The 14,103-nt window shown below is 50.6% G+C and overlaps 1 protein-coding gene across 1 annotated transcript in view; it reads left to right on the top strand.

Annotated features, from left to right (window-relative positions):
• The first annotated feature begins 266 nt into the window (after positions 1–266).
• Positions 267–14,103, top strand: part of HRAS (HRas proto-oncogene, GTPase) — a 45,136-nt gene continuing 31,299 nt past the window's right edge. The window contains exon 1 of the mRNA XM_049820624.1: positions 267–724. The gene's annotated coding sequence lies outside the window, so the exon portion shown is untranslated. The remainder of the gene's footprint in view (positions 725–14,103) is intronic.

Genomic DNA, 14,103 nt, shown 5'->3' with positions numbered 1-14,103 from the left:
TCCCGGGGGAAGGGGCGCGGAGGCGGCGGCAGAGGGCGGGGGAGGGGGGGGGAGGTCGCACGCCGGGGCGAGGCGGCCGCCCGCCGCCCTCCCCCCTCGCAGCCGCCCGCCGCCGCCGCTCCAGGGACCGCCCCGCGGCCAGGCCGCGGCGGGCGGGCGGTGTCGCCTGATTGACAGACGCGGCGGCCCACCCGGAGGGCGGTAGCGGCGGGGGCCGCCTATCAGGGGCGGCGGGCGGCCGTTGAGCGGCGGGTGGGCGGGGCGCGGGGCCTGGGCGTGTGCCGCGGCCGCCGGCGGGGCGCGCTCCCGCTCCGCTCCGCTCCGCTCCCCCCGCACGCACATTGTCCGGGCGGCGGCGGCAGAGCGCCCTGGCGCCCGGTGCCAATGCGGGGCGGGCGCGGCACACCGGGGGCGCCTCCACCACCGCGGTGGAAACTTCACCTCGCCGCCGGGCCGAGGCGCGGCTGAAGCCCCCGGCGGGGCCGGGCCGGGCGGGGAGGAGCGGAGCGGAGCGGCGGCGGCGGCGGGGAGAAGGAGGAGGAGGAGGCGGAGGAGGAGGAGGGGGGTGCTCGCCCGCCTGGGGGGCGCCTCGTGTTGTTTGATTTTCCTCCGCTGGAAGAAAAAAACCCCAACAAAACAAAACAGATAATATTATTATCCCGCTTTAAACTTCCGCGCCCCGCTCTCCAGGACGCGCATCCCGCCCGGCGGGGTGGACGAGCCGGTGAGTGACCGCCGGGGACGGGGCTGGGGCTGCGGGGAGTGGGACGCGCCGTCGGGGGTGGGGGCGGGGGCTCGGGGCAGCACCCACCGGCTTGGAGGTGACGGGCCGGCAGCGCCGCCGCCACCTGTTAGCGGGGCGGCTGCACCCCCCTGGGAAGTTTGCACCCCTACTGCGCTGGGGGGGCGGTGGGGAGGACGGCACCCCCGGCCCGGTGGGCGGCGGCGGCGGCGGGGCCCGGGGGTGTTTGGGGGCGGTGGCGCAGACCCACCTGCTCGCCTAGCCGCGCCATGACTCTGCTGCCTGGGCGCTGCCTGCCGACCCCAGCCCCGGGCAGGCCGCCGAGGAGGGGAGGGGTGGTGGGGTACCACTGAGAGCCACAGCCCCTGCACCCCCTTTGCCCTCCGTCCCCTCTGCACCCCCTTTGCCCTCCGTCCCCTGTCCTCTCCTCCTCCTGCACCCCCTTTGCGCTCCTCCTGCCCCTTCCCCCCCCCAAGGCTGCAGCCCCCTTTCCTTCACCCCCCCGCCCTCCCACTCCTCCCCAAGTCCCCAAGCTGCAACCCTCTCCACCGCCTTTCCCTCCTCTTCCTTGCACCCCCACTTTGCAGCCCCCTGCACCCACCTTCCCTCATCCCCTTGCATCCCCCACGCCACCGCCGTGATGCTCCCAAGGGGGAGCACCGGACCCCCTACCCTTTGCCAAAGCAGGTGCCCACTGGGCTCCGGCCGCCCCTCATCAGAGCAGCACCCCCCCAGAGGAGACCAGCTCCCCGGCAGTGCCAGGCGTCGGTAGGCCAGGGGCGAGGCGTGGAGGGGGCACGCAGGTGGCAGAGGCGCAGGTACGTGCATCAGCGAGCAAGTGAGCGCGGTCCCCCTGTTCCTGCCTGCGCGCGGCTCTGCGGAGCTGGCGGCACCTCCCTTCCTCCCAGGGACGCTCGCCGCCGGGGCTCTGCGGCGTGCGGAGGCTGCTTGCGCCCTGCCCGCTCCGCAAGGGCGTCACGGGGTCCGGGGCTGCAACCCCTGCGCCTCGAGTGGGAGCAGGTGCATCTGGTGGCTTGCTCGGCCCATATGGGTCCTGGCTGGGGATGCGTTTTAATTGCCTCGAGCAGTGGAGCGTGCCTGGAGACAAAAGAGCCGATGAGAAATCGGAGAGGACTGGCAAACTCTGGAGCAGCTGGAGAAATGCTTAGGACAGCTGGAAGCAGGAGGATGGTGCAAGAGGAATGGCTTGACCCAAGTCAAGCCATTGACTGTTTCGGTGACCTAAGTCATGTCTCTTTAGCCTGCGCTGTGCGGAGTTGCTGCTGGCTAGGTCTTGGAGATGCAGAAGGGGTACAAACTCCTGGTGAGGTTCTGTCGTGACATACCCCAGTCTGGTTGGCACGGGTAGGTTGTGCAGGTTGGAGCAGGAACTGGTTTCGAATGGATAAAAGCACATGAGGTTTTGTGCGGGTTCAGCTAAAGAGTTGCTGCAGGGTTGTATGGCGGATGTTGGTTTCTCCTGGTCAGAATTGCTAATGTGTTTATCCTTGCAGAGCTCCAAAGTATTTTGATTTTGCAGCTGGTGATTTGCGTGATTTTTCCCAAGTGTTTGTAACACAGTCGTGACTTTGAATCCATGTGTGTCCCCCCTCTGTGTATCTGGTCCTTCCCTTCTCCTCGTCAAACGTTTTCCCAATGTGATTAATAACGTGCCAACTGCTTCATTTCGGCACCAGGGAGGCCGATGCTGATTGATTTCCCTGATCAGTCTCCTCGGTGGGTCTGGAGGCTGATGGATGTTATCACTGCATAAAAGTCTGCTTTGGGGTGGGAGCTGTCAGCATGTCTTTTTTTTTGTCTTGGTGAGCCTCTTATTTCTTTAATTAAAAAGGGATGAAGTATGTATGGTAATACCCTCCATGTTTACATAAAAATGATCCTGTAATTAGCAATAATTATTTCAGTTTGGGATATCGCTGTTACATTTAAACAGGACTTATGACCTGAGGGACATTTTTATGGCCCCAAGGAGTTACCCTTGGTGTGGTTCTCTCTTGTGGTGAGTTTGGTTCTTGGCTGCTGTCAGTGGTGAAGGTAGAGCAGCGGTGGGAGTAACCTCAGGTTTCTCTGATGTGGGCCTAGAGAGCGATGGCCGCAGTTTCCTCATCGAGTCCAGCACTGCTTCAGGGGGCTCCCCGGCAGACCTGCTGCCACATGCACGGAGTGGCTTTCACCCTGTTGTCTGAGGACTCTCAGGGGGACTCCTTTGTTATTGTGTTGGGCCAGAGAGGGAAAAAACAGGCTGAAAAATTGACCCTTTTTTTTTTTTTATTTCCCTAGCTCTCCTAGGGAGGTTTGGAAAAGGCTGCTGGTACTTGGGAAGCTTTTCCCTGCGAGAGTAGAGGTCTTGAGGCATCCTTGTCCACATGGCCATCTTTCACCTAACTTCCCTTCCCTTTGAGAAGAGCAAAGCTCAGCTCCCAAATGTGAACATTTGCTTCCAGGCTGGAGATGACACCCACTGCCGCCCTTCTGCTGCTGGTGCACCCCAAATTTACCTTCTTGCTAAGGTGCCCTTGGAGCTCCCCAGGTTTTCTTGGGGTAAAAAAATTGAATATGGGGGAAATAGTCAACAAAATAAAACCTAAGACAAAAAGTATCGCCTGTAGAGAGGGATTCCTTGTGGGAGGGTGATGAAGGGAAGAGGTAGAAATGTCTCTCGTCTCCTGTCTTTCAGGTTGTGTTATGCTGTTATACTTTTTGTTGGTCTAGGAAAAGCAAAATGATTGTGCTCCGAGCACTCTATCTATTGTAATTTATTATCAGCTTTCTATTTTAACATTTTTGAAGTGTAAACTTACAACCAGAGCTTATTAAGCGGCAGATAAAAATGTTGAACGTATTTGAATTTTACCTGTATTAATCTAATAATATATTTATGGAATTATATTTGATCAGCTCTATAGCTGGTTGAAGACCACAGAAGAGTATTAATCAAATAAATTATTTTACAAATACGCATGAGATTAAACAAATGATCTATTTGCCAGCTGCTGTTCAACTGCTCAGCCATGGCACGTTCCTCTTTATCTTTCCCTTCCAGTTTTCATTCCACTTTTTCATGGTTTGTCTTTTCCTGAACCGTCCTCAGTATCTGTTTCATTTCACTTTTCCTTTCCCTGTATTATTCTTTATCTCTGTTGTGTCATGGTTTTCCTTTCATTCTTTCTTCTGCCTCTTTCTTCAACCTCTCTTCCCATGCTTTTTGAGTCTAAATCAGCCAATTTCCCTCTTTTTCTCCACCTTCCTGCTGGAGATTTTTATTGAACACTTCGTAGCCAGCTCAACTAAACCTGGTATGCATTTAAACCCATAAAAACATAAAACTAAACCCAAACTGGGTGTGAGCATGAAGATGTTTGCTTGGTGGTAATGCTTCTCTGCCTCTCCCTGGCTTTTCTGGCTGTTGCAGGGAGTGTGTTCCTGCAATTCTAGAGGTTTTTCCCAGCTCTTGTTTTTGCTTGTGCTCTTTTTATGCCTTTTTTAAAAGTGAATTTGACTTTGTATCCTGAGAAAACAACTAGGATCAAATGGCAGACCTTGTGTTGTTCATTGGTTGTGTATCTGTACGCAACCTGCTTCCATCTGCTGCCTGACCAAGCCCAGCCTCCCCACCGGGCAGTCCTGCTTTCCTCTTGGCATCATCCTTTCTCCCCTCTGGGGTTACATCCAGGAGGTGTCTTTCAGTAGGGCAGAAGGAATGAGTGCTCTGAAGGTTTTCTGGCTTACCTGTTACTTTCAGAGTCTATATGAGTGTCAGGTTGATGAGGGTAAGTAGCAAGATGCAAACAGGTTATTGTGCATGACAGAGCAGTCACAGTATTCAACCTAGATCTAGCATTCAAAGATTGAAGTCTCTTAAAAATGAAAGTCTTGTTGTGGAGAAGACTTGGGGTTTTTTCCTCTGGATGAAATCTATGGGGGGGATATTCTCAAAAACAATTAAAGGAATAGAAAATTTTGTATTTTAGGGGAGGAAATTTGCTATGCCTTGGCAGTAAAGCTCAGTCCAGAGGAGCGTGATGGGAGTGCTCGGAGTGCGTGATTCGCCTCCTCTGATGGTTGCAGTGGTGTTGCTGCAGTGAATGAGCTAAGCCGTGTATGTCATAGCTGTCTGCTTTAAGTACTGGGAGTTACGTGATAATGCGCTCTCGTACCCATAAGGAAAGGTCTCTGCTGTACTGAAGTTAACAGTTACACTGCTCCTCTATGTCTTGTGAAATGTTTTGGATAACACTCGGGTGCACTGACACAGCGAGCAATCTAGGCAGCATGTCGTTGTGAAGCAAAATTGATTGGGGAGGATGGGGCCAAGAGGAATATTCTTTTGCAGTTAATTATTTACTGCAGGGAGAGAGGGAAGCTGATGATGTTTGGCTTATAATTATAGATATCCAGAGGAAAATGCTTCAAGGTGATCCGTTTTATTCTGTGGATTGCCACCTATTTCTTGGTCTCTATAACGTGAGACCAGCACTGTTTAATGACTGGTTCAGTAAAAGCAAAACTTCATTATCAACTTCTTACTGCTGGAATATGGTTTTACAGCTTGCTGTGTGTGACGCAAAATGGCCTGAATGCCTACAGAGGGAATAGCCTTTCTGTGCTTGCTGTCTTAATGCGTGACCTGCCCATGGTGCCCATCTGATGGCAGCGTGGGCTCTTGGAACAGCTCACCTCTGCTGAAAGGTGACTTTGTGGTTAAAGAGCAGGACCATGGACCCAGGAGTCCTGACCCCCTCTCTGGTCTTGGCTGAGCTTGTTGCCTTCTCTCACTGGGCTGCTCTTCTTCAGGCGTGATACCAACCCAGCAGATATCCAGCCTATCTACTAAAAGGGTAGGATTGTCCTGGGTGAGGGGCACACTGATAACACAGAGGCAGCGGCAGCCCAGATTCTTGCATAATACAGTGCTGTGGGCCAAGCTATAAGTGGATTTTTTCCTTTTGCATAGCTAAACCCATTACAGTTCAGACTGCTCATATGTAAGTTAAATTCAAGAGCTGGTGGAGCCGAGTTTAGATGCGCGTGTGTGGGAGCACTAACTTGACGAATACAAAAAAAAGAGACATTGCTGCAGTGTCTTTGGGAAGATGCCTGTACATCTACTGCTTGTTTAGCATACTTGAGAGAACAGCAGACGTGAGGGAGAAGCTGTGGCCTGTGAAATGAAGAGGATGTTATCCTCTTACTGGGAGAAGGAGAGGAGCAAGATTCAAAAAGCCAGGGAGTAGGAGCAAAATGAGGGATGCAGGTGTGCGCAGTGGGGTCTGCTCTGGGCTGCCCTGTTCTCACTGGATAAGGCTCTGCTTTTTTCTACTTTTTCAGTAGAAAAAGGCATTGTGGAGGCTGCTGTTGTGCGAGGTGGAGCATCGGCTATCCTGCCAGTCCAGGCTAAATTGGAGCATGGCTGGCTGGCAGCAGGAGCACACGGGATTGTCTCCCCTGAGAAAAGCAGACAGGTGAAAATCTCCAAAGGAGAGTCTGGCTAGCAAGTGCTTGTGCCCCAGGCAAGTTGGGATCTTGTTTAGAGGCTTGCTGAGAAGTGAGCTCCGTTCATCAGCGGTTTGTTGGGGTAACAGGCTGCTGTCATGTAGGCTTGTTCCAGTATCAGTGTTGAGTCTGGTCTGATGCTCCGTGCTGTCTTCAGCAGTTCTGTGGCTTGCATCCAGCTCTGCTCAGCCTGCTCCAAACTATATGTATAGAATAAGCTTGAATGTATGAAACTGGAGTCTGCAAAAGATGCATTTCATCCCTTCTCCTACCCCAGCTAGCCACTGCAGCAGCCAGAGCGGTTCTCCTGGTGTGGCACTAGCTCTTGTATTTCTGTAGTGACCGTAGCATCCCTGCTTCTTCCCTGCAGCTAGATTTGCTGGAGCAAGAATGAGATGTCAGGGAGCGTAGTGTTACACGAGGGACTGGAATTCATCCTCCAGAAGGAGAAGGCTAGGCTTGAGAAACCAGGCTTTGGTTGGTGTGATAAAATAGATAAAATGGTAGTTGAGTACGATAAGTAAATAAAACATGACTGTTTCTTGGAGGTAAATAAGGGACAGACCCCAGCCTGTATGTGTGCTAATCCTGTAACTGGCTTTTCCATTGTCTTCCCTTGGATCTGTGTCTGTTGATGCTCGTTTTGGGTCCTGCCGTGTTAGGCTTCTGCTGTGAACAGCATGACTTTCTCCTTTGTAGCATGCAGACCCAGCAAACGCTGGTGAAAGCAGGAGGTACCTCCTGCCTGTGTGCATGTATGTGCATGCATACCCCTTGCCTCCCCAGCTTGTGTGTGTAGGCTGAATATATATAACCTTATAATACAACCTTGGCCATGCAAGGTTTCTCCCATTCGTGTTTGCCCTGGCCTTTTCCTGATTTGCATGATATTGTACGAGGCCAGCCAGCTTTTTCTGGAGGGCTCGTCCCACTTTCCATGCAGGCAGCCTTGGGCTGGGCAAGTGGTCTGCTCCCTGACCTGCTGTGACAGGCGTGTGCTGGCTTCTTGCTCTGGTAATGTGGGAGGGAGCATGAGGGTAAGTGCTGGGGGGCTAGGCAGTGGGAGGACATTGCTGTGCCTCCAGGTTGGTGGTGTGACCTCCCATCTGGCAGTCAGCGTAGCTGCTGATGGTTGAGGAACTATATGCAAATCCCTGCTCCGCTTTCTGCCTCGTTGTTCTGCTGGGGGATGCGGTGGTTGTCACTTGTACTTGAGTCTGTGAGGGTCAGATCTGCTCTCTCCGCTCCTAGGAGTATGTATATACCTCCCCCATCCTGGTGTACTCAGTCACAGCTGACAACTCTGTGCCTGTTCTTGTGGCCCCCATGAATTTCCAAACATCAAGGTATTCATTCTCAAAACACACACACGCTGGAAAGAAATGACCACCACAACCATGGTCAAGGTGGGAGACAGAGTCATGAGAGAGTCAGACCTAGATCTGGAAAAGTGCTTCTGCTCCTGCTCTTCCACAGAAGCAAGGAGGCTGCGTGCTGGTGTGGCTCATAGTCATAGGGGCATGTGCAGGGTCTCTGCTGTGTCTGTGGCAGAGCAGGGAGCTGAATGGATGAGGGTGGAAATCTCTTGGCTGATCCCTGTGCAAGATCCATCTGGTACAGTTGGTACAATCGTGCCACGCTTCCTTGTGCAGAAGGGATGAAAGCCACAGTATTCATCCCAGAAAGCCACCGCAGAGGCAGCATCAGGACATATTTCTGAGAGTGGCTGGCAAAGTCGACACAGACATGTTGTCCAGTGCTAGATCATTTCTGTGTTCCCATCCCTGCAATACACCCAGTGTCAAAGGATCAGTGGCTAAAGATGTCAGGCACCTAATGGGAGATGTTTTCAAGTGTGAAAAGCATTGTCTTCTGAAAATACCGTCCCTTTACATATCTCAGTTGGTCATTCAGAGACCAAAGTCATTCCACAAACTCTGGTAACATTGACCAAGACTCAAGGAAAGTAAGAAGATGGGGCTGTAGACTTTGCAGAGAGGTAGGCCTGCGTAGAGCGCAGCTTGGATCCGATGTGCAGACAATGATCTGCGTGGGGCTGTCAAGCAGATGCAGTGATAGAGGCAATCAGTTGGCGTTGGAGTGGATGGTCCACCAGCTGGCTGCCTTGTAAATGTTGCTGTTTCCCTGCTGAGCATGCTGACTTGTGATAGGTGGCTGAGGGTGGAGGGTGCTTTGGAGCACACAAGTTTTTTAAACCACTGACAGTCGTTATTTAGAGCTGCAGCAAAGCGTTTTATGTGGGCATACCACTGCAGCTTAACTTTGGCCTCTAAGAGATTGGTTTGCTACCACTCCCACCACAAACCACAGGATCTTGGACACTCCACCTAGGATCAGTCCTGTCATAAGCCCACCTCAGTCCTCCTGCCATGGGGCTATAGACCATGTCAGCAGCCCTTCAGTGTGGGTCTAACAAGGCAATGCCTCAGTGGGGTGAGAGCAGTTCTCTCCCTATTTTGTGGCAGGCACAAGGAGGATACAAATAGGAGGAAAATGGCCTTTCTTGACTGATTGCAGCAGCTACTGTCATGGTTTTCTTGAGATTGTTTCCTATCTGCCATCCCAGGCAAGAATTTGGGCAGTTGTCCTGCAAGGAGGAAAGCTAGGACTTTCGGACCCTAAATAACACTTGCTTAATAATTAGTCATCTGATCCCCACAACTACTGCACCTGATTATCAGGGGCCAGACCAGATGTCCTCTGCTCCACATTTCTTCCATGATGAGCCCATTAATCTGTATGAGTAAGAGAGAATACTTCCTCTACATCAGTTTATACCTTTGTTGTTCCTCTTCTTCTGCAGGATATCTCCCAAGCAGCCACCCTATTCCAACCTATGAAGTGTCCAGGCCTGGCTGGTTCCTCATACCTGCTAGAAAGTCAAAAACTGCACTCTAAGTGCCAAGTTCTGGCTGTGGGAAGTGAGTTAATGCATGAGTTTCTCTTTCATCTTCCTCCTTCCCAGAATTTTGCTGGTTAGATATGATCACTCTTACTGCTTCTGGGTAATATGTCCCTACCCCAAGTGTCTACCAGTGCCCATAGTCAGGGCAGACACTGACTGGGCAGGGAAAGGAGAGGCTTTATTACGACCTTCTGTTTTACAGCTGGGGAACTGAGGAATGGAAATCCACGTTAAAAGGAAGAACCTGGAGAAGGGTTGAGAACAGAAATTGTTGTCCTAGTCTCACGCTTTGACTGCAGGATCAACTTCCCCCTTCCTTTGGTAACTGATGAGCATCAAAAGATTCAGCACCCAACTGTTGATGTGTTGCTAATCTGATTTTCTGATGAGTGAAATGCTTCCTCATTACAGTGAACCCCGAGAAGGTGGGATTTTGTTTCCTTTTATAATTTCAAACAAGGTTGTCTTGTCTGTTGTTTTAATATTTTAGGTATCCAGTCTTAAAAGTGATGTGAGTGGAGGGCTGGAATAGCAGTCCTTTCTATGCAAGTCTTCCAGGCTGTAAGTGGGGCTTGTGTCTGCAGAAATGGATAGATATCCTATGGTAAAACTGACTGTCTTGGCTTGCTGTGGGTTGGAAAAACAGTAAGAAAATTTGGGCAACTGAAAAGAGATGTTGCAGCCCCCTGGATGGAGATTGATTTAAAAACCAGAGGGCTTTAGGATCTTGATTTGTGTTGGTGGCAGATGATTGCAAAACAAGCCATTCCCTTTTGGTCACCTGCACCAAGGTGCTTTTGGTGGAAAGATCTAAAACACAAGATACAGTTAATTGGCCATGTCTTTGAGGATAAAAAAACTTCGGGGGGGGGGGGGGGGGGGCTGCAGGGGAAGGTAGAGGTAGATTTCTTCAAGAAGTAAAAAAAACCCTTTACTTTTTCTCAAGGCAGTTTCCCAGGCACCTAATCTAATTTTTCCAAAACAATTCTCTGGCAGCCAGGGCTCACATATTTTTAAAAAACAATGTAGGAAGGAATGCATTGTGACAGTTTAATTTGTTGCTGAAATACGGTCACCTCTGGGGTAATTCAGAGCAACTGTGGAATGGATGATAAACCCTTTCAGGATGGGAGGTGAGCGAAGGGAGGCTGCTCAGAAGAAACCACTGATGGAAGATGCCCATGCAGAAGTATAATTCCTGGAATTTAGGTTCATAATTTTCCTCCTTTGACTGTCATGGAACTGTCACATCTACTGGACAGGGCAGTTGTTGCCAAGTCTTTGCACTGGCCTTGATGTGGCAGCAAGGGAGGTTTTGGTGGTGATTCTCCCGTGCAGGTGGTAGGGAAGACCCTCTGGTACTGGCCAGCTTTAGAGATGAAGTGGATGCAGAAGAAAAGGTGGAGGATTGCAGCACATAGGGTATAGGTCCCTGTACCTTCTAGTCCCTGGCTGGGGACTTCTAAAGGCCCAGGGCAGCTAGATGGATATTGTAATCACCAATCCATGGGTGCAAATTGAGCTGCGTGAAGCTGGCCTGCAATCTCTACCATTTTAAAGAGAAAACAAGGCAATTGCAGAATGCTCTTGAGAAGACACAGGAAAGCCTGCCTGAGTTTGAGGAAGCCGTACAATTTGAAAAGAACGAGGTATGGAGTTGCTTCTGTAGCCCTGTTTAGGGTCCTCAAGAAGAGTGTTGTCTGAAGTGTGCTCCTTGTGAAGAGGTGAGAAGCTGAGTGCCTAGCAAAGGGCTGGGCTTTTTCAGAGCATGCTACTAAGTATATGGTTTTTGGCAAGCCTTGCAAATGCATTGCAACAGTGTTACCAGGTCTTGTTCAAATTCTGCTGAAGTTGGTTGAACTATGTTGACTGCAGTGACCATGGGCTGGCAGGCAGTACAGCATCTCTCAGGTCAGTTCAGGTTTTCATCTCCTTTGTTTCAAAGTCTGCATCTAGAATGAGTTTATTTAATTCACAGCTTAGAGCAACTTCAGAATACATCTCGGGGAAGGAGAAAAAGGAAAAAAAAAAACCAACAAACCCACCACCAACAAAACAGATCAAAATAATTAAACAGCTCATGCTGTGCAACTGGGATGTGACTGGCAGCTGATGCATGGAGTTGGACAACCATCAGTCACGCTGTCTCAGCATGGCTTGCCCTGCGTGGGCAATGGGAGCAAGTACCTGTTGGGACTAGGACACAAAGAGATAACATTTAAAATCTGAGGCAGGAGCCTGCAAATGCAGTGACAATTGTCTGCTGGGGTGGAAGAAAAAGCTCTGCCACCAGTAAGTCACCCTTTCAGGGAGCTAATTTGAACGTCTTGCTTTCTTCTGAACCCTTCAGTTCAGTCCCACTGTGGGTAAATGTTGTGCGGTTGCTTCCATGCTTTCTTTTTTCCCCTATTCGATTTGTAACAACTTACTCCTCATTCATCCTGTTGTCAGAGAAGTTATTCTGCCTGCAATCCTGTCTGAGTTTAATTTTCTTATTTTCTGTAGCACAGGGGCTGATGGCTTCACAAATCTCAGAATAACTCCTCAATCTCTCCCCTGGCCAGCCTAGCAGCATGACAGCTCCATTTAATGTGTGTTGTCTGCTTTGGCTTCCTGCCCCTAGACTCATTATTTTGCATTTGTCTGCCTCAAGCTCCAGTGTTGCCTGCCCCAAAGGATTGTATATCAGAAGTCATGAAAAAGAGAAGAATCCTCAAGGTTGGTCTGTAAATCCCAAGTCTCTCTGCTAGAAGAAATGTGCAGTCTGGGTGCTCTATCCTTCCCTCTCCCATGTCCTTGCCACAGCCCTACCACATGCGTGTATCCCTCCCTGCCTGTCCTAGTACATCTTGATGGGTATGAAGTGAGCCTTGCAGGCTCTCCAGGCAATGCCGTTCTCATGGCACAAAGCATTTGGTGCCTGGGACGTTTCCTGTTCTTCTCCTGCTGACACAGAAGCAGGTTGAGACCTGCAGCTCTGCTTTCTCTTCAGCCAGCCCCCAAAATGACTTGGATCCACTTGGACTATTGTTACAGGGAAAATACTGTGAAGTTTTCCCCATGGCAGATCCTTCAGGGCATGGGCCTCGCATCTACCACTTGAAGTGTAGCATTACGTTTGGGCTTGGGGACTGGAAGTGCTTTCATGTTAGGTGCAGTGTGAGATAGTCCCTCTCTGAAAAGCTTACGAGCTAAATGCAAGATGAGGAACGTCAGGGTGCAGTTCACCTGTCCAGATGTTGACATTAACTTTCCAGCTGCTTAGTCTCAGCCCCCTTATATAGGCAGTGGAAGAAACAAGCACTTTCATCCCAATGCAGATAGATATCTGAAGCAGGTCTAACAGATTGTGCCTGTCTCTTCTCATTGACGATAAAGATGAATCCCACCTTAACTGGCTACATTGAGCAGGCTGGGGTAACACAAAAAGAGAGCAAGACAGTGTTGAATGTAGTCTGTCCTTGTCTTAGCTGTGTGCTGTCTCATCTGGTAAACCTATGCCTCTTCCTTTGCCCGAGAAGCTACCCTTCATTTTGGTTCCTTGCTGGCCAAGAGCTGGAGGGAAGTCATCCGACAGTGACTGGAAGACAGATTTAAACACCTCTCAGAGGTGCTCCTAGCAAAGGTGCTAGGGCAGAGCTCCAAGCCTGTCTGAGCTCTGGACCAAGGGGAATTTTAACCAAGAGAAGGCAGAAGGCATAGGTAGGAATGGAGCAGTTTGGTCCCTGTTTCAGCCTTCCATACTGAGGCCAAGCAGCTGCTAGCATAGGTCAGAGTTACTTGAATACTTCTTGGGAGCTCGTGACCTCGTGTGTGTGCCTGAACAGCAGTCCTGTTATGTTGCAGTGGGGAAAGACATGAGACCTCTAAATTTGGAGCTGAGACAAGGGCATGGGAACTTCAGATTGTGGATTAACAGATGATAGCAGCAGGAGCCCTGCAGTGCCTCTACAAGGGCTGCACATCTGGGTGTTTGAGGCTTGGTGGGTAAAACCCTTTCCGTTAGGGGGAAAAGAGCTTTTTCCTAACACTGAAGCACTATTAAATGAGGCTTTGGGGGCAATGGAGCCAGTTTCTGTAGTTTTGTATCCCACTTGAGCTAAACCTTCACAGTTGCTCTGAAGACCCTGGTGTGGTCCGCAGGGAGCAGGTTGGAGGAGACCCAGAGCTGTTCTTGAAAGAAGTGGAAAAACAAAGCTGAGCTGACTGGAAGGAATAAAGCCTGGTAGCTGAGGGAGGATTTTCTTGACTGGCTGACTTTTCCCTTTGATTGGGAGCACTTGTTCCATCATGCCTTTTGCTGGGGAAGAATTAGCCCGGTGGCAGAAATGTGATGTACCGGGCGTTTCAGGAGTGAAAAACCTGTCCGCAGCAAGAGCCTGCAGAGCTTGAACTCAGCCTTTTAGTCCCTGTGCCGGCAGCTGATTGCAAGCCTGCTCGGCAGGGGAGGGTGCTGTGCCAGGCTCTTTACCCTCTGTCTCATGCCTGTGTAGTCAGCATTAAATCCTAGGACCCCAAAGAAAACCAGAGTCAGTTTTGTACCCTACTTGTTTGTTACTGAAACTCATGCTATAATTCCCATCAGTTCAGACATCCCTAAATTGGTAGTTAGCTCTGGCGAGCCTCTGGAAGTCTACTCTGTGCACTACAGTCACTTCAAACTTTGCAATAGCAGGGAATTTATTAGGGGAAAAATTTCTGGCTGACCCTAGGTGGGAAGCACACATACCATGCTACAGAAAAAGGCAAAAAAACCCCTCATATTCCATTACATAGTGTATTTGCCTCACTTCACAATACATCTGATCTCTCCCTGCTCTCTTTCCCGGCTACATGTGTCTACCACAAGCTTTTCTGTTTTCCAACTCTTGCTTCTCGGGGACAGAGAGGGCAAGGCAGAGCATATGAAAACCTTCAGGAG

Source organism: Accipiter gentilis, chromosome 17, assembly GCF_929443795.1.
Source record: "Accipiter gentilis chromosome 17, bAccGen1.1, whole genome shotgun sequence".
NCBI classification, from domain to species: Eukaryota; Metazoa; Chordata; class Aves; order Accipitriformes; family Accipitridae; genus Astur; species Astur gentilis.
This window is presented reverse-complemented; position numbering and strand designations above follow the sequence as displayed.